This window comes from Triturus cristatus, chromosome 4_2 (genome assembly GCF_964204655.1).
Source record: "Triturus cristatus chromosome 4_2, aTriCri1.1, whole genome shotgun sequence".
Lineage (NCBI taxonomy): Eukaryota > Metazoa > Chordata > Amphibia > Caudata > Salamandridae > Triturus > Triturus cristatus.
In genome coordinates, this window is record NC_140586.1 from 104,028,443 (window position 1) to 104,055,740 (window position 27,298).

The 27,298-nt window shown below is 45.3% G+C and overlaps 1 pseudogene; it reads right to left on the reverse strand.

Annotated features, from left to right (window-relative positions):
- Positions 1–6,844: 6,844 nt before the first annotated feature.
- Positions 6,845–27,298, reverse strand: part of LOC146833105 (RNA-binding motif, single-stranded-interacting protein 2-like) — a 153,348-nt pseudogene continuing 132,894 nt past the window's right edge.

Below are 27,298 nucleotides of genomic sequence, written 5' to 3' on the forward strand. Positions count from 1 at the left end.
GTGGTCCGCGTAGACCCCTGGGTGCAATTTCCACAGACTTCCGGTGTGAAAATGGCGAGAGGGAAAATCCGCTATCTGGTTGTCCTGACCCGGCAAGTATTTCGCTGTAACGGACACATGATGGTCCAGGCAATACTGCTAAAAATTAGCCGCCATGTCTGAGAGCGCTCTCGACCGCGTGCCTCCGAGATGGTTGATGTATCGGACTGTCGATACGTTGTCCATCTTGAGCAGGACACAGAAACAAACTGAATCTTTGGTCCAGCAAACGACCCCGTCAAGAGCTCCAAACAGTTGATGTGCAACTGTTGTTCCTGTGGTGACCACACACCTCCAGCCGTGAACTTGCCGCATCGCGCGCCCCAGCCAGATCTGCTGGCGTCTGACTCGATAACGATATCTGGCGCGGAACTGAAAACTTTCAAGTCCATTCCAGGCCACCATGTTGGAGAGCCACCACTGAATCTCCTCCTTGGCTTCTGTCGAGAGGGACACTTTATGAGAATAAGAATAACCCTTGCGAAGGTGTTGGGCCTCGAGGTGCTGAAGAGCCCTGTAGTGAAGTGGCCCAGGGAAGATGGCTTGAATCGATGCCGATAGGAGACCTACGATGCGGGCCAGCTGTCTGAGACAGAGTTGATGCTGTGAGAGCACTCTCCTGAGCTTGTGACGTATTTTCGTCATCTTGCGGTAGGGAAGACTGAGAGTAGTCGCCACGAAGTCAATCGGAAATCCCCAGGAAAATTACCCTCTGGGTAGGAGTGAGGGTGGGCTTTGCTTCGTTAATCACGAAGCCCAGACTTTGGAGTAGGTTGACCGCTGCCTGGAGCTGACGAGTCAAGGCTGTGGGACATTGCGCCATCAATAAGATGTCGTCCAAGTAAACTATGAGTCTCATTCCGGACGCTCGCAGGCGCGCGATTACCGGACAGAGAACCTTGGTGAAGCACCAAGGAGCGGAAGAAAGACCGAAAGAAAGATTGGTAAACTCGTACGTCCTTTCTCACCAGTGAAACTGCAGGAACCTCCAGTGAGGAGGAAACATGGTTACCGTCAGATACGCGTCCTTGAGATCGAGGCTCACCAACCAGTCGTTCGGCCTGAGCAGATTGCGAAGAAGATGGATTCCCTCCATCTTGAAGTGGCGATAAACCAGCCACTCATTATATTCGTGCAAGTTGATGAAGGGCCTTTGACCCCCGTCCGTCTTGTCCACCACAAAAAGGTTGCTGATGAAGCCACGGGATGGGGTAGGGTTTCTACAACAGCCCCTTTGCCCATAAGAGAACGTACCTCTTGATCGACCAACGCGGCGTCGGCACAGGAAAACTCGAGAGGTTGAGGCGGGACCGGCTGGAAGGGTTCCCTGTGAAACTCTATGTGAAACTCCTGAATAGTCTGGAGAACCCAGGCAACCCCTGTGACAGAAGTCCAGGCCTGGAAAAAATGAGCCAGACGGCCCCCCCACCTTAAAAAAGGGAAGAAGGGAGAACACTCACAGGAAGAGCTGGAGGTGCCACCGCCTCTACCGCCTCAGTTCTTGCCTCGCCGTCCTCGTGTAGGATAAAAGTTTCCAAATCTGGCCTGGTTCTGGTAATTTCCCTGGTTGGAGCCTTGCCCTCTGTGCTGGTTAGGGCAGCCCGACGAGCGCCCCCTGCCTCGGCTGGCCCCTTGGAAAACCCGAGGGCGAAACACCTTCCGTATAGAGGATTGCACCCTGTCTAGAGACGTAAAGGTATTTACAAAGCGTCCCAGCTCTTTCATAAAGGGTTCGCCGTAGAGGCCTCCTTGGGCGATGGGGCCTGCCTCGGAATCCGCCAAATCCCCAAGCTTGGGGTCGTCTTTAATTAGGAGGAATCTGCGCCGTTCAGTTGAATTCGCGCAGTTGGCATTTCTAAGAAACACTACGACGTGCTGGGCCCAGGAGGAGAGGTTCAACGGGGAGATTAATGACCCGGAAGATTTGGCTTCCTCCGCCATATCAAGGATTTTGGTAATGGGACCCAAAGCGTCCAGGAGCTAGTCTTGGCAAGCCCTCCAAGATCTGTCAATGCCCTTCTTAGGGTCTTTGAAGATTTTTTGAAGGAAGGTTGCCATGCGTGAATCAATGTCAGGGGTGGCCGCTACTTTACCTTCTAAGTAGGGTCGAGGACACTCCACCCTCAGATAGTTATGAACTGTGGCTTCTAACGGCCGGCAGATGCGACTGGCGACATACTGGGCGACCTTGTCACAGGATGCCCAGTCAGAGGACCAAGGGTGCAAGATGTCATCAGGATTTAACATATCTGCGCAGAGGTTCTGATCACCGGAAGCAGGCGCAGAGCTTGAAAGACATCAGGGACGTGAAGGGCTAGCGGCGTCGTCATCATCCCCTTGATCATGGAAATTGAACAGGCCTGTGATAAACAGGCCAGAGCAGCACAGGCCATCCCAGCCTCTCTTCATTCCAGCGGAGCCCCTGCTGATCCACAACCCTCACCAGCCAAATGACCCACAAATGCGGGGGTGGACACAGACGCCTTTGCTCGCCTTAAGCAGGCTTTCCTGGCAAGTAATCCCTCACCAGCGACACCCACTGCTCCGGGGGACCATGATCAAGGGGATGATGACGACGCCGCTAGCCCTTCACGTCCCTGATGTCTTTCAAGCTCTGCGCCTGCTTCTGGTGATCAGAACATCTGCGCAGATATGTTAAATCCTGATGACATCTTGCACCCTTGGTCCTCTGACTGGGCACCCTGTGACAAGGTCGCCCAGTATGTCGCCAGTCGCATCTGCCGGCCGTTAGAAGCCACAGTTCATAACTATCTTAGGGTGGAGTGTCCTCGACCCTACTTAGAAGGTAAAGTAGCGGCCACCCCTGACATTGATTCACGCATGGCAACCTTCCTTCAAAAAATCGTCAAAGACCCTAAGAAGGGCATTGACAGATCTTGGAGGGCTTGCCAAGACTAGCTCCTGGACGCTTTGGGTCCCATTACCAAAATCCTTGATATGGCGGAGGAAGCCAAATCTTTCGGGTCATAAATCTCCCCGTTGAACCTCTCCTCCTGGGCCCAGCGCGTCGTAGTGTTTCTTAGAAATGCCAACTGCGCGAATTCGACTGAACGGCGCAGATTCCTCCTAATTAAAGACGACCCCAAGCTTGGGGATTTGGCGGATTCCGAGGCAGGCCCCATCGCCCAAGGAGGCCTCTACGGCGAACCCTTTATGAAAGAGCTGGGACGCTTTGTAAATACCTTTACGTCTCTAGACAGGGTGCAATCCTCTATACGGAAGGTGTTTCGCCCTCGGGTTTTCCAAGGGGCCAGCCGAGGCAGGGGGCGCTCGTCGGGCTGCCCTAACCAGCACAGAGGGCAAGGCTCCAACCAGGGAAATTACCAGAACCAGGCCAGATTTGGAAACTTTTATCCTACACGAGGACGGCGAGGCAAGAACTGAGGCGGTAGAGGCGGTGGCACCTCCAGCTCTTCCTGTGAGTGTTCTCCCTTCTTCCCTTCTAAAGGTGGGGGGGCCGTCTGGCTCATTTTTTCCAGGCCTGGACTTCTGTCACAGGGGTTGCCTGGGTTCTCCAGACTATTCAGGAGTTTCACATAGAGTTTCACAGGGAACCCTTCCAGCCGGTCCCGCCTCAACCTCTCGAGTTTTCCTGTGCCGACGCCGCGTTGGTCGATCAAGAGGTACGTTTTCTTATGGGCAAAGGGGCTGTTGTAGAAACCCTACCCCATCCCGTGGCTTCATCAGCAACCTTTTTGTGGTGGACAAGACGGACGGGGGTCAAAGGCCCATCATCAACTTGCACGAATATAATGAGTGGCTGGTTTATCGCGACTTCAAGATGGAGGGAATCCATCTTCTTCGCAATCTGCTCAGGCCGAACGACTGGTTGGTGAGCCTCGATCTCAAGGACGCGTATCTGACGGTAACCATGTTTCCTCCTCACTGGAGGTTCCTGCAGTTTCACTGGTGAGAAAGGACGTACGAGTTTACCAATCTTTCTTTCGGTCTTTCTTCCGCTCCTTGGTGCTTCACCAAGGTTCTCTGTCCGGTAATCGCGCGCCTGCGAGCGTCCGGAATGAGACTCATAGTTTACTTGGACGACATCTTATTGATGGCGCAATGTCCCACAGCCTTGACTCGTCAGCTCCAGGCAGCGGTCAACCTACTCCAAAGTCTGGGCTTCGTGATTAACGAAGCAAAGCCCACCCTCACTCCTACCCAGAGGGTCATTTTCCTGGGGTTTTCCGATTGACTTCGTGGCGACTACTCTCAGTCTTCCCTACCGCAAGATGACGAAAATACGTCACAAGCTCAGGAGAGTGCTCTCACAGCATCAACTCTGTCTCAGGCAGCTGGCCCGCATCGTAGGTCTCCTATCGGCATCAATTCAAGCCATCTTCCCTGGGCCACTTCACTACAGGGCTCTTCAGCACCTCGAGGCCCAACACCTTCGCAAGGGTTATTCTTATTCTCATAAAGTGTCCCTCTCGACAGAAGCCAAGGAGGAGATTCAGTGGTGGCTCTCCAACATGGTGGCCTGGAATGGACTTGAAAGTTTTCAGTTCCGCACAATTTGATAAGAAACAAGCACAATGGAAGCAAATCACTCAGAGTGAAGTAAAATAAGACTTATCTGGCTGCAAGCAGCAAAGAAAGAGGGGGAATGGACAGTAACAGAGGACTACCACCACATCGGAGCCCTGTGATTGGTGCAGAGGAGAGGAGACGCTCTACCTATGGACAGTCTATTATTTTCCTTCTGTATTCCCTATGTTTCATGGGAATAGTAGTTTGTTTTGTTTACTTAAAATGACTGCTATTCAATAAAGTGGAGAAAGAATAGCATAATCCTCGCCTCCGGTCCTGACATAGAATTGTACAAATCCCCTCGTAGAACTGCAGCTTTGGTTGCAAATTCATTGCAAGGAATCTTCCCTTCTTCCACTCGACATTCAGGCTGGAGGTCAGCTTGAGCGCAGAATCTGCCACAACCTCTATTTTGGAACTCACTGCTTATTTTTCTTCCTGTTTGAAAGCCATCCCAGCACAAGCTTTGAATCATCTTAAATCTATTCTCCTGTCTGGTGTTGTTTCCTTTCTGTAGTTTAAGGCAAACCACTCCATTTCTGATTGTTTGCAAAGCAAAATTAGGAGTTTTATTTGCTAGAAAGCAGCATTCCCTTATGGCTTCATTAGGGCATCTACAGAAAAGTCCTCTTTACTGAGTTTCCATCTGGTGAATACATTTTCCCCTGGCTACTCTCAGCAACCTACCCTGCTTCGTTAAATTCCTAACATGTGCTACAAAATATTTCCTAGCTGTGATCCATTTGTAAGCCGTTGCTGGAGTACGCAAACAATCACATGTCATGTCTGTGCTATGTGGGCAGCATTCCCTGTCCTTGAGCCAGCTAGACTCTGTCACTTTTTGTCTCTTTGCCAGCTGAGTATTGCTTGCTTCTGCCTGTTGCTGTGACAGAATGGTACAGGCTGGTCATACCCACTCAAGTAACAGCTGTTTACTGCTTGCTTTAGGTTGTTTCCGCGTTTCTAATTTTTGGTCAGCTTTTCTCTGGAGCTTGCACTGTTTCTTGCACACTTGTGTTGCTGGAGAGGAATATTAAACTAATCAGTCTTCAACAAACCAGCACTACAAAAGAAAGTGTAAACATCTACTGTTTTTGGGAATGTGAACATACAGGGAGGGCATTTACTGGTGAAGTTAAGCGCATGACCTGGCTCCGTTATCAGTCGAGACTAAAACAAATTTGATCTGGGTTTGCTGAGCAGGCTGCCACAATCCTTTCAGGTCTCAGTACCTCTCACATGCACACAGGTGCATCTCCACAAGCTCGTCAGCTCAATGGCTCAAGGGAGCCTTTCCAAACCCCTTTCTGTTTGAAAAGTCTCCCATGAGCCAATGAGCTGACGAACTTGTGGAGATGCACCTGTGTGCCTGTCAGAGGTACTGAGACCTAAAAGGATTGTGGCAGCCTGCTCAGCAACCCCAGATTAAATTCCTTTTTATCACTACTGATGACGGATGATATCCAGAAACACGTGTCTAGAGATTTACAGCACTAACCTGCACACACACTGTGGTGGAATACTCCAGTAAATATTCAAGTAAGCACGTACCATGAACTGCATTTTTCATAATGCTAAGGGGCGAAATGTGTTGGGAGGTGAAGCAGTGTGCTTCCACCGCTTTCTGTTTGAAAAGGCTCCCATGAGCCATTGAGCTGACGAGCTTGTGGAGATGCACCTGTGCGCCTATGAGAGGTACCGAGACCTGAAAGAATTGTGGCACCCTCCTCAGCAACCCCAGACTAAATTACTTTCTATCTCTTCTGATGACGGATGATATCCAGAAACACATTTCTAGAGATTTACAGCACTAACCTGCACACACTGTGGTGGCATACTCCAGTAAATATTCATGTAAGCATGTACCATGAACTGCATTTACCATAATGCTAAAGGGCGAAATGTGCTGGGAGGTGAAGCAGTGTGCTATCACCCCTTTCTGTTTGAAAAGGCTCCCATGAGCCATTGAACTGACAAGCTTGTGGAGATGCACCTGTGAGCCTGTGCGAGGTACTGCGACCTTAAAGGATTGTGGCAGCCTGCTCAGCAACCCCAGATTAAATTTCTTTTTATCTCTACTGATGACGGATGATATCCAGAAACATGTGTCTAGAGATTTACAGCACTAACCTGCACACACTGTGGTGGAATACTCCAGTAAATATTCAAGTAAGCATGTACCATGAACTGCATTTACCATAATGCTAAGGGGCAAAATGTGCTGGGAGGTGAAGCAGTGTGGTCTCACCCCTTTCTACAGGTAGGAGTTGGCAGCATGTTTGGAGGCGTTCTCCATGGTGACTGGCTGTGGAGGCTGGCAGCTACTGTCCTGTGTGCGGTTAAAAGACAAAAAGACAAGTTGAAAGGACATGCAGAAACCATCCACCCTCCCACAAATGCAGCTCTTGAAAAGGGGTGCACTGACATAGCTCAGAGAGCTGAAAGATTTGTAGGGGGATACACACCAGAACTAGGGTGCACTAGCAGAGCAATAAATGAGTCCCAGTCAGCTCAGCTCAGGTTTGAGGAGCATTTGCAACACAGCTTATACAGCTCATGGTGCAACAGCAGCAGGGCTGCAAAGGGCAGAGGTGAGGTGCACTGAGTTCTGGTGGTGAAATAGCACAAAGAGCATCCAGGGGGGATTGCTTTGGCCAGCAGCACGCGGGTGCACAAGCTGGTCAGAATAGAGGTGCATTAGCAGAGCTACGTGTGGCCCAGTCCTAAAAGGTGGGGGGCTGCAGTGCTGTCAATTCCAGTCCAATATGGCATGATTCTGCAGCTCTCCCTGGTGATATTAACCCAAACTTCAAGCTTCGAGGTATGTGCAGCTGAGGTCTGCCTGCTGGCCCTGCGGTGTCTCCATGGCCTCTGGGAATAGAAGGCGGCTGGCTTACCTCCATGGAGATACTGGAAGGCACAACTGTGTACTGAGGGATGTATGTTCCCTGCATAGCTGCAGCTGCTGGCAGGTACTAAAGGAGAAAACACAGTCAAGATGGGAGTCAGAGGAGGCCAAGCTTTCGAAGAGACCGCAGCCCTCTATTCGGGAAAAGCAAAAGATTTACCAGGCTTGGAGGGTCTCATCACCCCCATGACAGGCACATTGTCGCTCCTCCTACCCCCAACAGAAAGACTGACGCCCACAAAGTCACAGTTGACAACAAATACGACGCATCACATCTGACAAGAAAATACACCATGCCTGGAGCACAAGAGAAGACATGAAAAGCACCTTAGAAATTTGTAATGCAGTAAGTGATGTTAAATAAATCTCTGGGGGAAATCAACTCATCCTCCCCTTTGATAGTAGGACTTTTTGTTTCCTGAGGGTCTCATAAGCATTATGGACGAGCCCTTAGAATAGCTTTAGAAATCCTTTTAATCTACAGGATCTGCTTTAAAGGCCTGGTTCCTCCACATAACCCTGGGCGTAGTTTGCATAGTAGCGCTACGCGTAGCTACGCGAAGTGCACTTCGCACATGCATGCTATGCGTAGCTACGTGAACTGCGTAGTGCGGTAGGGAAACACTGTTCGCACTGATTGCACAGTGCCGGATGCTTGTCTGCACTGTGCAATCATTGCAAACGGCATCTTGCACAGTGCAAGCGGTCGTTTTCTGCCGCTCAAGTAGATATGTACATGAGCGGCAGCTTTCTCAACGCGGACTGGTAGTTTCTCATCGCGAGCGGTCGCGAGTGTACGCGACCACTCGCAATGAGAAACCTGACCTCCCCGCGTTGAGAATCTCGCCGGGAGGTTTATTTTCCACTCTCGCGATCGGCAACTTGATGTTGCTGATCGCGAACGAGGAAAAAGTCTCGCCGGGATGCTGATTTTGCTCGCTCGTGGTTGCCAACTTGACGTTGAGGCCCATGAGCAAGCAAAAAATGCCCGCTACGCGTTTTTGCACTGTGCTACGTGCAATTCACATAGTGCGTAGTAGCTCAAACTACGTGCACCTCCAGACAGAAGTTTAAACCCATTAAAAACTGGACTTATCCACACCTGATGAGAGGAAACAAACGTGGAGAAAGGAACATGAAGAAAATATGATAAGACAGAAGGGACATCCGAAACATTGGAACATTCCTCCTAGCACAGCTGTCTTCAGTAATAAGGTATATAAACACCTACAGGGAAGGGGGCAGTGGGAGAGAGCACTGATGGAACCCACTACATCCGGATCTGCTGTGCACATTGTGCAGACTCGATAGCGCACAAGTGTAATTTATACTTCCCGACCAATTTGCTGTTACAAAGTTTCAACCCAGGCAAATATTATGCAATTGTAAACTCACCTAAACCCAGATAATCAGGTTTCCAGTAAATCTTGTATTTTCTTTCGTTTATGGTATGATTTTTGCATAGTGTTTGGTTTCAGGAGACTTGTTGGATAGGAAAATATTTTGTGAGCACTGTGAAACCGGATGTGTGCAGCAGCCACCACTCACCACGAGACATTAGAACAGGTGTCTCCAACCAGTCGATCGTGAGCTATCAGTAGCTCCCAGATACCTTCAAAGTAGCTTGCAGCTTTGAGTTAATTTTGAAATAAGCACAGGGTCACACTTTTCTTTTAATATTAAAGGAAGGATGTGTTTACAATATCATCAGTCTGCATATAGATGAGCCATATGAGCAAATTTACGGGCCAGGCAGGGTCACAGAGGTGAGGCACTTAAGTATTTAAATCCTAAATAAAAGTCCTTGTAGATTCAATATTGGAGAATGAGAACAAAATGGTGTTTCTGAATGCTTTTAAATAGGAGAAAATGAAATGATACCTTAACTATTAACTTTTTGATTTTCTCCCATGTCCAAGTGTCTTACAAGCATCAGGCGTTTTGCTCCCAGTGGCTAGTAAACACTGTGCCGTACTTATAACTAAAAAATGATTTTTTTCAAATGGAAGAAATTTCAAGTGAAGAAAACTTTCTATGAAACATTAAGTATTAACGTCTTTCTCCACTTTAAGCCAAATACCTCTTAGATTTACTTTATTTTTTGATGTAATTCACTTAGAATTCCTCCCATTTACACAAATTTATTATGATGTTAGAAATATGGCACCATGTCAACAGGTCACTGGTAGCAAGATGCTTGGTGTTTGTAAATGTCACACTTGAAAATGGGAGAAAATCAAAATGATGAGTTTTGTGGAATCCACATAAACAAAGTTAACTTTTCAGTTTAATTTTCTCTATACTCTTCCATATTTATTTAGTGGAAAATAGAGCCATTTTTTTAGGTTGGAGAAGTTTAATGTGCAGAAAAATGTTTCCCATTTTTGTTATACATGTAACAGTGCCACGTATGGTGAAAGGTATGGCCTGTGCCACAAGTACATATGACAGTCTCTCTGTACACATATATCCCATTGATACGCACGCGTGTTCATACATCTCCAAAGACCACGCTCTCTGACACATGGCAGACCTGTCATAGTACCCCTAGTAAAAGTATTTTGTTCAAAGCATAGCATCTGGCCGTATGGGCATTAGGCTTAATGCCAATTAAGCTGGGTGTGAGGGCGTCTGGTAACAATGCACAAGTTGCTTAGCCTTCAGTAGCTCACAATGATTTTCTCTAATCAGAAGTAGCTCTCACTACAGAAAAGGTTGTAGACCCTTGCATTAGAAGTTGTACGGAAAATACATTGAGCAAAAGCTTGTCTGATTATTGTATGCTAGGGTGTACATCGTCATGCAGACAACCACCTAAGCATATTTCTTGCCATACATATACTTTGTATGAAAATGATGACTTATTACGTTTCCAAAAAGGAACCATTTTGCTTACTTGGTACCCGTTTCTAGTTTGTAGTGCTATAGCTTCAATATTAGTGCTATAGCTTCAATATACTTTGCACACTCCTGCCATCTAGAGCTGGCTGTGTACATTGCAAGCTGTTTTTATTTGGTTTTGAGATGACTTCCTATCCCTCCCAGCAAACCATGAAACCCAGAATGCACCGGGCAAGGATGTCCATCTCACATTGTGTTCTTCTCTCCAACAGGGAATCTCGAAAGTAAGTGCAGGGAAACAAAGCAGTACAATAATGTGTATAGTTGCATTACGTAAGAATCTGTAATGCATGTAACCAGTGGCGTAACAAAACCTGTGGGGGTGGGGGGCCTGCAAAGTGCATGAAGGAGTCTCCCCACGTCCCGGACCCAGTCGGGATCTCTTTGGCCCACCTGTTCACAGTTCTGGAGGAGGCCCCCTGCGACACAGGTTCTGCGGGGCTATTGTTACGCCACTGCATGTAATGTAAAGTTATTGTAGCATCAGCTCTTATCTAGAGGTGTGCAAAATTAGCGTAATTTGCTCTTGCATAATTATGTTAAATTATGCATGATTACATGAAATGCAAACCCATCATATCGTCCTATATTTTAGCGCAAAATGCATTTTCATTTAAATTTGAAACAAAAGCACATCAAACAACAGCCACTTGTTGTCGCTCCTGTGAGTTTGCTGTAAACTTTTAGCATGAAAGGCACGTAATTAGGCAAAGTGGCTTAACGGTGTGATTTTGAAAATTTGCATAACAAGAGCAATAACAAATTGCCAAAATGACACCAATTACATGGCGTAATTTAAATTTCGCTCAGGCCTACTGGTATCCAGGGAGGTGGGAGGGAGCACATGAAGCTACAGCACAAGTTACCAGCAGTTCGTAGAATGTGTCGCTGTAGATCACATGCTTTACATAGACTAAAAATGCAGTGCTTTTCCCCTGAAATGGTGGCTTGTGGAGTTAAGTTTTTAAGACGGTTAGACCAACCTGTGCTTTTTTTCAGGCATGAATGTCCACAGAGTAGTATGTTCAAGTGTGTAGTATGGACAAACTCTCAACTTTAGAGATGCCTGTGAGTGGTATGTTTCCAAAGAAAGCAATTGTGTCTCTCTTTTGCAAAAATGTGTTCCAGGCACAGTGTGATGAGTGCATTTGGTTTTAGTATAACATATCTGAATACATTTAGCTATATATCTTGCAAAGCCCTATGTGGAGATTGGTTTCCCAAGTAGGATTTTGCACATACAGCAAAGAGTTGTGTGAACTTACTTAGATGTGGTTGACCCGCTCAAGGAATTCCAGGCTGGTCTTCCCCGTTCGAGTAGGTTAACACGATGTCCTCCGATCCAAAACACAGCAGTGTCCCAGGAGAGTCATCAGTTTGCATTTTATAATACACTCACCAATTTGTCTGTATCTGATAGTCTTTTTTTTCTTGAGGGCCAGACAGACCGAATAGCTAGATTCATTGTGGTTCATGGGCTAACAAAGATTGGAAACACAGTGTTTGGTGGTCTGACCACAGGAACGCACTGTTGCACTTGGGTCAAAACTGCAACCAGCCTCGCCCCTCAAGTCATTCTCTCACAACCTAGGTCCCAGACGAATTCAAGTCATCATCATTTGACATGTTCTTCCAAAGCTGGATAAGGTGATTCTGGTCACTTGAGTCAAAAAAATTAGTTTTGTAGCTCGATGGCCCCATAGCTTAAAAAGCACCTCCCCCGATGGTGGAAAAAAACAGCTAACTAAGATTGAGTCTTCGTCCTGGTGCATTATGGGTTTCAGGGAGGGATCACGAGTCACCTTGAAACCAAAACTTCTAATTTGAGCAAAAATAACATGTAATGTCTGCACCCAACACTAGGTTGAGGTAGTGCCCTAAGCACATGATTTAAAGCTACACATGCTACAAACACTTTGCTGTTCCACTCAGCCCAGCCTATATCTCTGAAGACTAGATTTTACTATGTCTTTGCTTCCCTTTTATGAGATATATATGTATATATACCTCATAACAAAGACCAACCCAGTATGCCACTAGGACCTCGGTCTATATATTAGTAAAGCACTGGCCCCGTATGACTCTTTTATGTGGAGACCATTAGGCACATATCAAGTGTATTCTCAATAATTTAAATCCTTTTTTCAATGTAATGAATACTTGGGGCAGGCCTTCTTAATAAAAAGTTAATTATAGAATTGTATATTGCACAAGCCCTGAATGCAGGCAGCAGCAGGGTCTGCAAGCGCTTCCAGCCCTCTTAGCAAGCCAATATTGCCTTAGCTGATAACCCGGTTGGAGACATAAATGGATCTTGAAATGAATGACCAGCACGTATGCTGGATTGGTAAAATGTAATTCGGATATTGCGCTGCATTAAACAGATACATGTAAACCTGGGATACACATCAAGTTCAATAGGTGGTGATTTCAATTGTATGATGGTTTGTCCTTATAAGATCCTAAAAATAACCTTTGGGTTGAAATCTCGACATTAAGATCCCTTGGTCCACATGTTGGAGAATATTCAGGGAAGTACTGTGATTTGCAACAGGCTTCAGCTGATTGTTCCTTAGGGCCAGGGATTCTCCAATATGAGCTGTGGTTTTACTTTGTAAATAGTCTCTTTTTGCACCTCGCTCATGAGCTGCGCTCTCTGCACTATTGTCACCTTATAAAAACATGCTATTGTTATGCACTTACTTGATGATGTAAAATGAAATACAATTAATTGACTCTTTATTAAGAAGGCCGTTTCTAGTGGTCATTACATTGATCAAAAGGATTGAAATGATTGAGGATACCGTTGATATGCACATAATGGTCTTCGCATAAGAGTCGATGGGACCAGTGCTTCCTTAATAAGTAGTCCCTTTTTTGAGATTCCCTTTAGGAACGTGGAAATGATTCTTTCATTGATAGAATCTACAGGTTGTTTTGAATGTGGCTTCTCCAATAAGCCACACCCAATCCCTGCACTCCCACCTGGGAGGCAAATATACCACTGCACCTTTGAATAATATACACTTTTGAGCATGTCTTACCACCCCTGGCACAGCAAGACTTCAACACAAAACAAACAGCACCTTTTGAAAATGGGTTTTATTTAACGAAATGCAAAGACTCTATCACTTTTAGAATAAGGCGTGGGGTTTATTACATTATACTCTCTAAACAAAAGCTATCTTAGATACCAAATGCATGAGATTCAAATATATGTAGCAAACTTATAATCTAAAGGCATGAATCAATAACTGAGCAAACTATAATACTGATTAAAAAACAAGCGATAACTGATATAAGATAAGGTACACTGGACGTCCTTCAAGAGATCAGAAAGATATACATATATAGAGAGCAAGGGAGTACTCTGGATGTGTGTGTGGGGGAATTACAGCCGGGGATCAGAGCTCAGCAAGCCAGGGTTCAATCCGAGATAGACACGTCTGCCCTCGCTCGGAACCCAAACTCCCAGTCTCTCAGCCTGCAACCCTCAGCTATAAACACACTAGAAGATTCGCGAAAGACCTCCTCCCACTGCCAGAGGAATTTTACCAGAACTGGCCAAGTTCCAAGCAAGCATCTCCATGGCAGTAAGGAGCTCTCAAGTCTCTTCCTCCATTCGCACTTCTTCCAGCCTCTGTCTTGACGAAGTCTCACAAGGCCTTCCACAGTACACTAAACAAAAACAGTCGCTCAGGAAAACACCAAGACCTTGAATGTGAATAACCCAAACAACTTGCAAGCACGGCTGTGCACGCAGCAGCAAGGCAGAGTCAGACATGAGGCCCTGTCAAAGGCAATAGTCCGCACCTATAATTCTCATCCACACAACTTACAAGCACCACTGTGCACACAGAAAAGTTTGAAGCAAGGTAAAGTCAGTAGGTCAAAGTCATAATTCACCTAACCCATATAACATTATACACTTAATCCCTCAGTATACAACATTGAGCACATGTGTGCATCACCACCCACAAGGCTGCACCTCAAACATCCCATACCTTCTATTCTTGGAAAGACTATTCCACTAAAAGACAGAAGAAATGCAGGCATATGCAAACCCATCCTACATTAAGGCTAAGGTAACATAACACACTTAAGTCAGTACAGAATGGTGGTGGTTGAGGGTCATCATAGGGTGTCAGACCACAAAAGTGGCTGATTCACTACATTGCACCCCATGACCCTTGATCATAACCATTCACATATGTCAAAAACAAAATCTAATGAAGCACTGCATCTCTTAACTGCAAACATGAAATCATTGCAAAGCAAATAGCAACTGTATATCATAACTGAAAAACAAAACTATCATTGAAGCACTGCATATCTCAATGGAAGCAAAATCATTTAAAACCACATTTCTAAATTGAAAGGCACAACAACTAAAAAGCACATGTTGAAACAGGAACTCATGTGTTGAAGTGGCTACACAAAAATACATATTTCAAAACAAATCATGACTAAAAAGCAACTATGATCAAAATACTCCAGTGTAAAACTGAAAAACTCATCAAAAGTATATGATAATCACTTTAGAGCAAATAAAGTCTGCATTCTCTAAATACATGCAGAAGCAATAACTCAGGTGCATCTAGAAATAGCTCTAGCTAATAGATATCTGGATACACGTTTAACTGAATACACAAAATAAATGAATCAAGCTTTTGAATGCACCTAATGCCTCTAATTGTTAAACTGGAAACTCTACTGCCAAACTCATATATTGTAGCAACAGGTTATTACTGTCCAGTCTCTAACTCAGAAAATAACTACTCTGATTGAAGCAAAGCATCTCTATCAGTTTTTTCTCTCTAAAACCAAAAACAGTCCTTCTGTGTGACAAAACACACAGCCGTCTCCCATCGCATCTGAACTTCACGTTGATAAAACAAAGCACATCCTGTAGTTCTCTCATTTGTTGTGTCTTTGCTGTCACACAAGCAGGTACCCTGTGTGAAAGACACACAGCCTTCATGCATGTAAAGTTGTCCTCACGTGAAAGAAACAGTTCCACACTCTGCTGATCCCTCTTTACTTGTAAAGAAGCAGTCCATCTGTGCAGGACACAGCTCTCCATCTATCTGCCAGTCTGGTCAACCACAGGCATCAGCCGCCACCGTCTGGTCTGGCGATCACTCCAGGCTTGGGGGGGAGGGGGGAGGGGGAGAGGGAGGGCCCCACTCACACGGGAGAAGGGAGTCCCACTCACACGCAGAGAACTGGGCAAATCTGAAAAAAGAAACAAGCATCACTCTTCTTGCAAAAAACATTTTTTCAAAAGCTTGCATTTCTACATAGCCCTCCTCTAGCTCTGAGGAATTGTCTAAGAATACTACCAACGCTTTAGCCTCTGAATTCTTGGTAACATCTCTCTTCTTCTTTACACAGCAAGAAGGGCTGGGGCAGTCTCCTTCTCTCACTTCTCTCACTGCACCCCTCACAGATGCTGCCCCCCTTCACAAATCTCTGCGGACACCAAATGGCCCCTCGCCAAACATAACAAACAGAGACTTCTCTGCTGTCTCTAGCTCGCACCTTATCTTCTTCAAGGCCAAGTGCCTTGCGCTCCTGCCAACTTTCGTCTGCTCTGCGACTCTCCTTCTGGGGGGGGGGGGGGGAGGAGAACCTGCGCCTTTGCAAGCCTCCCAGACATCTATGCCCAAGAAGCTGTCCCTGCCTGCCGGGGAGAGGAGCTGAGATGACCCCTCCCGTAGGAATTCCTCCTCAGACTTCACAGAAAGTCTGAGCTCTTCTTCGCGTTACTGGATGATCTCACTGCAAGCCTCCCAAACATCAATCTGAAAGACGCTTTCAAATGAACAACTCTTTACATGTCTGAGAGGAAAAACAGCTGTAACCTCTCCTGACCTGCAGCAAGACTTCACATTCTTTAATCTGAAAATGCTCCCCCATTCTGTCTAACTAATTCAAGCAAATTCTTAACTGTCATTAGTCTAACACCTCATGAAAAAAAAACTAAACTGCTCTTGATATATCAAAAAGAAAAAAGCATTGGCAATATCAAAAGTCACATATCAAGTCCCATGCTACTTCTGTAACAATATCTGGGACAGCATCAGTCAAGGAAGGTATATATTTGTCCAATTCCCAATAATCAACTGTCATGCGCCAAGAATTGTCACCACCTCAATCTGTCAAGCCCTGAATGATCTCACTGATCCCTTCACGCCCATCTGGCATTCTGTACTGTTTCAAATGAATTTCCTTTGTAACATGGGTCACCTTCACTGGGAAATCTCGTGTTTCAAACTCCACCTCAGGACCTTCTATTAAATCCTGTGCAAACTGTTTTTCTGTCTGTACACGCCACTTAATAACCATTGTAATCTCCCATAGGCAAACCACATTTTCTCTAACTCTGTTCTGTCCAGTATCTTTTGGTGCCAGAAAGCACAGAATCATCTGCATTTGTCCAGCATCTGAATTTAAAAGTAACCTTTCATTTCCCTGCACTTTCCTGTAATAATTGTACACAATCTGCTGTTCACATCCAAAATCATATTGTTGCATTTTTCTTTCTAAGCAAAATGTATCATTCACTGTCATGTCTAATTTATGTCCGCAACCCGTGATCGTTAAGCCTAAAACGTTAGTCTGTTCACTTTCCTGCACATTCCTTCCTGGCACATCTGAATCATTCTGGCAGGTCAAAGTAAACAGCTTCACAGCCTGGTACACGTTTAATTCTGTCTTCAAAGATATATTTTCAAACTGGGCATCAACTAGCTCTGTTTTCAACTCACTACGTTCTTTTTGCAAATGCCCACATGTTTGATGCATATTAACCAACACATTTAAAATAACACCGCTGTCTCTGTCTAAAATGTCATTAATCTCCTGCTGATTAACACCCTTCATTGCAACTCCGGTGTCTTTAAACTCGAAGGAGTCCCACGCTTCAGAGTTCTGCTCTGACATTTTACATTCACTTTGCAACTGAATACATTTGATATGCATTCCTTAACAAACACTTGAAAGGGATCCAGCCCTTTCTGCCTCACGTAGCAAGCTATTTATAAGCACTTTGTACAAACCACACTTAAACACACACACACCAATTCTAACTCAGCACAATTAGCTTACTTCACGAGCCAGCACATCATATGTGCTACCCCCATGCAAATAAATCAATTGATATCTAAGAGTCTGCTTTCAATTTCTAAAAAAAAAAAATAATTCTTCCCCTTTTAAATCAACGTTCAGATCCTGCAACCGACTACGCCAAAATGTTTTGAATGTGGCTTCTCTCCAATAAGCCACACCCAATCCCTGCACTCCCACCTGGGAGGCAAATATACCACTGCACCTTTGAATAATATACACTTTTGAGCATGTCTTACCACCCCTGGCACAGCAAGACTTCAAGACAAAACAAACAGCACCTTTTGAAAATGGGTTTTATTTAACAAAATGCAAAGACTCTATCACTTTTAGAATAAGGCTTGGGGTTTATTACATAATACTCTCTAAACAAAGGCTATCTCAGATACCAAATGCATAAGATTCAAATATATGTAGCAAACTTATAATCGAAAGGCATGAATCAATAACTGAGCAAACTATAATACTGATTAATAAACAAGCGATAACTGATATAAGATAAGGAACACTGGACGTCCTGCAAGAGATCAGAAAGATATACATATATAGAGAGCAAAGGAGTACTCTGGATGTGCACCTGCCACACCACAAAGAAAACACCTCCAATGATCAAAGAACCACACAACTTAATACATCACCTGGTGCATACACTGCCCACTTCTGACTGGGGGAATTACAGCCGGGGATCAGAGCTCAGCAAGCCAGGGTTCAATCCGAGATAGACACGTCTGCCCTCGCTCAGAATCCAAACTCCCAGTCTCTCAGCCTGCAACCCTCAGCTATAAACACACTAGAAGATTCGTGAAAGACCTCCTCCCACCGCCAGAGGAATTTTACCAGAACTGGCCAAGTTCCAAGCAAGCATCCCCATGGCAGTAAGGAGCTCTCAAGTCTCTTCCTCCATTTGCACTTCTTCCAGCCTCTGTCTTGACGAAGCTCTCACAAGGCCTTCCACAGTACACTAAACAAAAACAATCGCTCAGGAAAACACCAAGACCTTGAATGTGAATAACCCAAACAACTTGCAAGCACGGCTGTGCACGCAGCAGCAAGGCAGAGTCAGACATGAGGCCCTGTCAAAGGCAATAGTCCGCACCTATAATTCTCATCCACACAACTTACAAGCACCACTGTGCACACAGAAAAGTTTGAAGCAAGGTAAAGTCAGAAGGCAGAATGACATTAGACTACGTCAAAGCCAATAGGTCAAAGTCATAATTCACCTAACCCATATAACATTATACACTTAATCCCTCAGTATACAACATTGAGCACATGTGTGCGTCACCACCCACAAGACTGCACCTCAACATCCCATACCTTCTATTCGTGGAAAGACTATTCCACTAAAAGACAGAAGAAATGCAGGCATATGCAAACCCATCCTACATTAAGGCTAAGGTAACATAACACACTTAAGTCAGTACAGAATGGTGGTGGTTGAGGGTCATCATAGGGTGTCAGACCACAAAAGTGGCTGATTCACTACACAGGTCTGCAGCATCAGTTCATACCAGAAGGAAAGCTCAACAAGCTGAGCGCAGCTGCTCCTACCAATATGACCTGCTGGCCATGGGGTTGAATCCCAGAAAGGTCAACTCAACCTTTTATCTTTTTGAGGGCAATTAATTGACTTCTAAAAAATAATGTAATAGCAGCGTTTGGGTTTTTATACCTTTAAAACCCCCAAAACACCTGCATTAAGTGCTACATAAAACACATTTCGAAAAATATAACATCTGAGTGATTCAATCCTCATGTGTGAAATGGAAGGTTCTATTGTGAAAACAGAAATATCAGAACACTTGTGCTTTGTCACCACCAAAGCTTCAGTTAACTTGTCAGGAGAGGAGCTCATGCCTCACACACATTTTCCATGTGTCCAACGCCCTAATACTCATTTGCTTAACGTTTGGGAAATACATATCTTCCATGACAAAACAATGGAAGTTGACATTTAGATGAAATGACAGAATTCTATAATATTACTGTTTTCAAGTTTGAGAATAAAATGAAAAACCCTGAACAGCAGGGGCTCCTTTGGAGTGGAGGAGCATCACCCCACTTAACTGCCCCCGAAAAGCTCCAGAGATGAAAAATAAAATGGTGATGATCTTTACCATTTTGTTTCTTTGCGAACCCATCCTGACTCAGGAAGGGGCATGGTCTGCAGAGTGGCAGCAGTGGTGGGCTGCCAGTGCACTAGATTATAGTGCGCATGTCACTTTGGCCAGCCTGATATGCTCACTATAAACCCCTCATCCCAGGTGTCTTAGACAGCTGAGTTGTCAGCCAGCAGATGCCTTTACTGTCCTCTGGAGTGCCGTGATACTCTGCTCCCTCCAATCATGGCGCTTCTCTCATACAAAGTGGTGCCAGGATTGGTTAAGTAGGTTAGCTGGGGCTGTGGTGTGACATCGTGAAAGAAGAGGACCGGAGCGAGGAGGACGTGTCTGTGCAATCAGGTAAGTGTTTTTATTTATGTCTTGTTTATTTATGTTTTGTATCTATTTTATGCCTCCACCCATTTGTCCGCCCCTCCACACATTTGCCCGCCCCGCCAATCGGCAAACTTGCCAGCCGCCACTGCAGGACAATCAATCTCAGTCAGTATTGTCCAAGTCTGTGTTAGCCATTGGTTCCTATTTTCTATGTTTCAACATTTGCTGGGGGTTTTCCTAGACTGAAGCTTGCTCAGAATGGCTTACCCTAAATACCGATGCCTCTCTGCGTGGATCTTGCCCAGTGTTACTTTGGCTGTTGGTGGCTTAGAGAGGAATGGAGAATACAGCATCAGTGGCACTTCAAGTCTTGGAAAATAAGGTCAATGCCGTAACAAAACATTCCAATGGGAATATTAGAACGCATAAGCTATCATCCAAAGTATTACGATAGAAATAGTGCACTATTAAAGTACCAAATGAAATGTTCCGCTGTGCCAATATAGCGTTCAATGGTATGAACCCAGAGTTACAGCGCACTGAAGCGAACATCTAGGGAAATGTCTTAAATGTACTTCACTATGATTGAATATGCACTTTCCAGCATCACACAAACATGCGTCTTAGAACCATTCCGATAAAGTTATCTGCAAGATACCATACCTTCACGCAGACAACACTGCATCATTGCTAGATACCTGACTAGCGATGCCAGTCTAGAAAACAATCTGCTCAGGCCGAGCAATGAACAACCAACCAATCATCTCAAAGAAACATGGCAACATCTTTTTCCACACCCATCAATACACATAACATAATATAGAAATGCTCATCTGGCTCAAACTCAATTTACTTTCACAACAACCATCACAAACCAATAGTAAATTAGACATATTCCTGCTAAACAAACAGAACCAATCGATAGAAATGCCAGCACCCTACGGAAAGGCTACCCAAATCAAGAAAGCACTAGAGTGCCACAATGATGAAAACGGCACTACACAGATGTGTACAACATAATTCCATTGCATTGGCTTAAGACTACTGCAGCATGGTGTGTAAAATACACGACTTTAGTAGAACAACACTACATTATAATGTGCTATACTTCAAAGTCCACATGTTACCACAGAAATACACCTTTTCAGAGCCACAAATGCACATTATCCTACGGAAACAATTACCTTTAGGGAATGTTTCAAATAGTGACCCTAGCAATGGTGCACTGCAATAGCATTATTGTATAAACACGGCACTATAATTTGTCAAATTCCTACCAATTCCAAAGAAACCCGATTTGGGGTTTTGGCAGACAGGGTACTCTTTCACAATCGCAATGGAAAACCTGTTCGCCAAACCCCAGTCCACCAGCCTCATTTAATGATGGGCGGACCTTAACTTTTCCATTGATGGAGCCACTTGGGCAAGCTTCCTCCAAGGGCCTGACATATTAGGGGCTATCAAAGGAAGTGCATTACATCGCTCATCCGTTGTAGGGTGGGACGTGTAAAGTATTTTTTTCTGTTTGTTAACGCCAAGAAAAACCTGACAGTGAGGAACAGAAAAAATATAACAATGATTTTCAAAAACAAACCACTGCTTTAGCTGTTTGTTTAAAAAAACCATGTGAAAACGTTTGCTGTATGGCCATCAAAACCCACAGCAGTCGTCCATCTAACTTTTTGTACATTGACAGGAATCGTTGTGATGGCGGTTCATTTTAACGTACAGAGATGACCGATGGGCAAGTGGTCATCTCTAAATCAGACAGATGCTACTCCGCTAGGATGGTGGAGATAATGTAATCTACAACCCTGAAAGATGGAGCACCAGCCAGCAAACTCTCAATCAACCCCTCTATGGTATTGTTCCATTAGGAAAACAGCTTTATACTGTGCCACATCACAGTATTAGAGCAACCAAGAGTTGGAAGTGTCCCCGCTGCTGATAGAAATCTGTAACTCTAAATTGGGCCAGGGTAGCGACGCACCTTCTCATGTCCTTCTTATGGGCATCAAGACAAACCACATAGGGAACCGGTGGCAAGCCAACTCAAATGAAATGGGAAGAGAAGCAGGGATGGAGACAAACAGACTAAGCTTGGCTGCCATTACATCTACGCAGTATTCACTATGCCCAAGTGCCACTGCGTGTATGACGGCCTGGATGAAAAACAAGACATTCCTCTGGCTCCAGACTACCATTCTGCAGTTTCCAGGTGCAGGATGTGGTAGCCGCCCACCGGTACCACTCAAAACTTGCGTTTTGATCCTGCCTCCACCCCATACAAAAAGGAAATAACAAGTTGTGCCCTGCCTCCTTACTTGGAAGCTGTGACTTCTCGCCAGTTGCCAGAAGTAGTTTCTTCAAGAGCCGTCGTGATCCCGCCCCTGAAATAAACAGGAAACAAGACATAAGGGCAGAAGGACATATCCCGATACATACACCCATTAATAGCAAAACAGGCTAGGAGAGTGGAAGCAGGCACAAAAACAGGCAAACATGGGGCCACAGAAGGAGGTAACTTTAATCTAAACCTTGAGGGGGGTCAGATTAAGGAAGTTATAATTTCACATTGCAATAGGTTGTTTTTTCCCAGTCTGCGATTAGAAGGTAACAGTAGATATTTAAAAAATAAAAACTTCACTACATGTCACTATTTATGTGATTCTGTCGGATTTCGTGTTGCATAGGATGTAGAACATGGGGGGACCTTATGATATATTCTGATTGTCACCTCTTAGATGGCTAGCTCACTATTCAGTGTAGTTATAGATCATTTGCATCAGAAACACTATACTGACACTACAAATGATGTATCAATAAATTATGCTATCATTATAATTGGAAGATAAAACATATAAGGATAAGATAGACCCCTTTTTTCCATCAAAGTTCTCTGGAGCACTTTGTTGTCTGTCCCCTCCTTTTATAAACAACAACTGAGCTATTGTCATAGGATTTTATAATTAAACATGCAGGTTGAGACTTTGTATATCAGTACTTATCACAACTCCTGCTCAGTATTATTATTATTATTATTATTAGTGAGTTTTATAACGCGCCTGGTTACCCTTGGGCATCCCCGCGCTTATCCAGAATGAAACGCCATGACATGAGGCACCGGTATTAAGCAGTAAACAGGTGAGTTTTTAACAACTTGCGGAAGCGGAGGAAATTTGATTCCAAGCGTAAGTGCAGTGGAAGGGAATTCCATAGAATGGCCACATTGATGGAAAACCTTCTACCCCCAGATCTTGCCTTCCTAGCTCTCATGACCTGCAGCAGATGTTGATGCTCTGAACGAAGGGAACGAGAGGTCTTATAAGGTTGCACCATATCCCGGAGGATAGGAGGGCCTTTCCCCTGCAAGATTTTATGGGCCATACAGAGTGCCTTAAATTTCACCCTCTCCCTAACGGGAAGCCAGTGCAGCGCCTTCAGCGCAGGGCGGGCAGACTGACGCCTAGGGAGATCCATCAGGAGCCTGGCGGCCGCGTTCTGCACTTGCTGTAATTTATTTAGGGTGGACTCTGGAGCCCCCAGAAACAGCGCATTACTGAAGTCCAGCCGGGAGATGATAAGACCCTGAACAAGTAATCTCCTAGAGACCACAGGGAGAAGAGGTAAGATCTTACGGGCTGAACGGATGTTCTGCTTGGGTTTTCGGATCAGGTGGAACCCGCTCAACAGAGCCTTTCTAACCCAAACCAGAACGTTACCCCCTCCCTAGGGCCTTTTTACACCTAAATAACCACATATATATGTACCACCTAAGGACAGGGAATTCCTATTATATATATATATATATATATATCAAGACCTCACAGCCTCGCGATCTCAGACAGACCCAGAACCTCCTACCCAGACGGCAGCCACAGTCTCGCGGTCTCAGACAGACCCAGAACTTCCTACCCAGACGGCAGCCACAGTCTCGCGGTCTCAGGCAGACCCAGAACTTCCTACCCAGACGGCAGCCACAGTCTCGCGATCTCAGACAGACCCAGAACCTCCTACCCAGACGGCAGCCACAGTCTCGCGGTCTCAGACAGACCCAGAACCTCCTACCCAGACGGCAGCCACTGTCTCGCGGTCTCAGACAGACCCAGAACTTCCTACCCAGACGGCAGCCACAGTCTCGCAGTCTCAGACCTCACAGCCTCGCGGTCTCAGACAGACCCAGAACTTCCTACCCAGACGGCAGCCACAGTCTCGCGGTCTCAGACAGACCCAGAACTTCCTACCCAGACGGCAGCCACAGTCTCGCGGTCTCAGACAGACCCAGAACTTCCTACCCAGACGGCAGCCTTAGCCTCGCGGTCTCGAACAGACCCAGTACTTCCTACCCAGACGGCAGCCTTAGCACGAGCTCATCCTATTATCACCGTAGTACACGATAGGGGAATCGGGGTTACTATGTATCAGATCACACAAAGACTATTAGTTGAGCACAACCTGTTCTTTAGTTCGAGGGGCTCTTTTCTCCCTCATTCAGTTACCACTTACCTGATCAGGATTAACATCTGTTCATGTCAAGTTGAATCTGACTAGAAGAATAGGCTATCCTCCTATACAAGGATACACAACACATGCTGACTCACAATAAGCTAAATACTTTATTTAATTGCTACATGCACACTCACAGAATACATCATATATACAACCTGCAAGGAAAGTAAAAGGTTAAGTTATACACTTCAATAAAAAGGGGTCGACATCACCTTAGTCGTATGTAGCCTGTGCTCAATGGTCATCTAGGTTCCCTTCTCGTCTGTGCCTCGGCTTCGCCTGGAAGTCACACCTCCGCAGTCTCGGATCTACTCCCTTCTCCCTCTCCGAGTCACTGGAACCTCTTCCTCATCGGCTACTCTCTCCTCTTTAGATTCAAGTTCATCATCTGTCTTCCCTGAAATAAGTAGTAGCTTTTCTGCTAACGGCCAGGTGCCGTCTATGGACTAGAAGCAAGTGCCAATATCTAACTCAGACTTTCACTAATATAGAGGTGCATTCTCTCATGGAAAATTCCAGCTCGAAACCTGCCGCCCACCAAATTCCTGTACCTCCCCGTGCCAAGGACACGTTCCCAGCCGGCCGGCCTGATGTAGTGTCTTCGGCAGGGGAAAAATACACTCCTTCGATAAGGGCCGGCCTGAACCGGTTCTCTCCGAGCGAATAACACCTCATAACTAAAATATCACCCTTCACCTAGAAATGTCCCAAGCTGCCGGGGCAGAAAGAAAGATGGAGTCTCTCCTGTCTGAGGCCTACCAGGCCTGAATTCAGCACGACTCCATGAAATACCCTCACTATAGGGCAGGTTATCCTTAATACTAACGAATCTATCCCCTAGGCTATGTATGTAAGCCCTGATCTATGGGGAGGAGCACAGGATCGTGTCAAAGTGTCTAATAAATAGGCTCTATTCACTACTCTAATCCTTAGATTTGGATGGAAAGAGACTGAAGTCATATTAATCGCTCTACAACACAAGAAGGCCGGGAAAATCGAGCAGTACATTTCACCCTTGACTTCAGTCTATTATACATCCATTAAACAGAACTAACATCGGTGGAAGAATAATATGAAACAAAACTAACTGATCTATGTCTAGTACCGAGTGTACAGAATTGAAGCAGTGAAGGGATACACTGAATAAAGCAACAGATAGAAATCAAAACAGCGATAGCAATCAAAATGCCACCTAATGTGTGGCGTAACATATGCACGTCCGGTAACCAATTAAAGAGCCAGTCAAACCAGCCCTGATCAATGTGTTTTCTAACTTCATCCGTTAAGTCATGCAACTTATCTAGGTGTGCACGAATGGATTGTGTATGATCAGATAAGTTAAAACAGCAGAGGCCTTCAAAGTCCGAGCACCCATGTCCATGTTTAAGCAAAAGATAATCAATGGCTGCTCTATTTTGCAAAATGGCCCTACGTTCACCCTGGGCGTCCAATAGCAAGTCAGACAAGACTGAAGAAGTATGATTAATAGATTTCACCATCCAGCAAGCCATTTTCCCAATAGATTTGGCATTATAAACCGCCAAAGCAGGAACACCAATAATTGAAACAGCTAGGCTAAGATATTCAGACTTGGAATATAAATGCAAAGATGAGTCACAATCCTCCTGTAACATCATAGTATCTCGAAGCACACGAGAGTTGGCATTTGGATGTGATGAGAACATCAGCAAACTCAGTCTGGTAATGGCACACGGGCCTCCGGAAATGTTTGCAGGGACATATGGCCAGGAAGTATTACCACATGAGAAAAGCCATCCGGCAGGTAGCAACATCGCACGATAGTGACTGGGAGTAACTACCAAACTATTGCAAGTCATATTGTTCTGGACTGAGACACATGTGGTCGGTGTCCTCTGAAAACACAAAGTCCGTTCGTGAGTTGTGAATGAAGTGGCGCCTCTTAACTTGAGGCGTAGGCATTCAGAAATTGCATTAGGATTACATGTAAGAAAGAAGCATAGGTCACCTCGTGTGATATTATACGTAATTATTTGGGACTGGATGGGGAGTTGCTCATTCGGCAGTTCAGTGCACAAAGGACAATATACATGGGTAGCAAAATCACCCAGGATAATATTCGGACGAGCCTTCGAAACGTTAAAGATACTAATTAAAGTCTCCAGTGAGGCGGGGACAGCAACTAGACAAGTCGCTAGAATGTCATGCACAGATCTCATCGGTGTCAAGCAGAAGTGAGGGGCATCAGTCACTCTCTTGGCCAGTAATGTCCAAAAGTTCGATGACGAATCCCACGCATTGAAGGAACGCAACACTCGGGTTCTCAGTTCATCCCGGGTTGACGGGATCCCTTCTCTCTCGCCGAACCAATCCAAAAGGAGTCCAGTTCCGACACATCCTGCAGCAACAATCCAAAGAATGATCTGAAAAAGAACCAAATACAGGCATTAATCATTCTCGTAAATAACATTTATCAGCTGGGACAGCTTCCCAGCTATCTTTCCCTGGCCTCATAACCAAAATGGTATTGTCCTGACCGGTGGCAATAACCTCTGCTTGTTCAGGGGGATTCTTAGGCGATTGCACCCAAACCCTGGCCCCAGGGTTATCCGTAGAGCCAAAGCCTTTCTGGCCACGTACAGTTAGCAAAGTTGGGGCAGTGCCTTTCAATATTTCGCCACTGAAAACAGGCATAATGAGTAATTGAGCCACTCGGTCAGTGCGGTGTATCAGTAAGTCAATCTCACTGCTATTTAGCAGAAGTACCTTAATCTCTCCCTGATAGTCACTGTCGATGACACCTCCAAGTACCTGGATGCCTTTTACAGCCAGCCCGATCTAG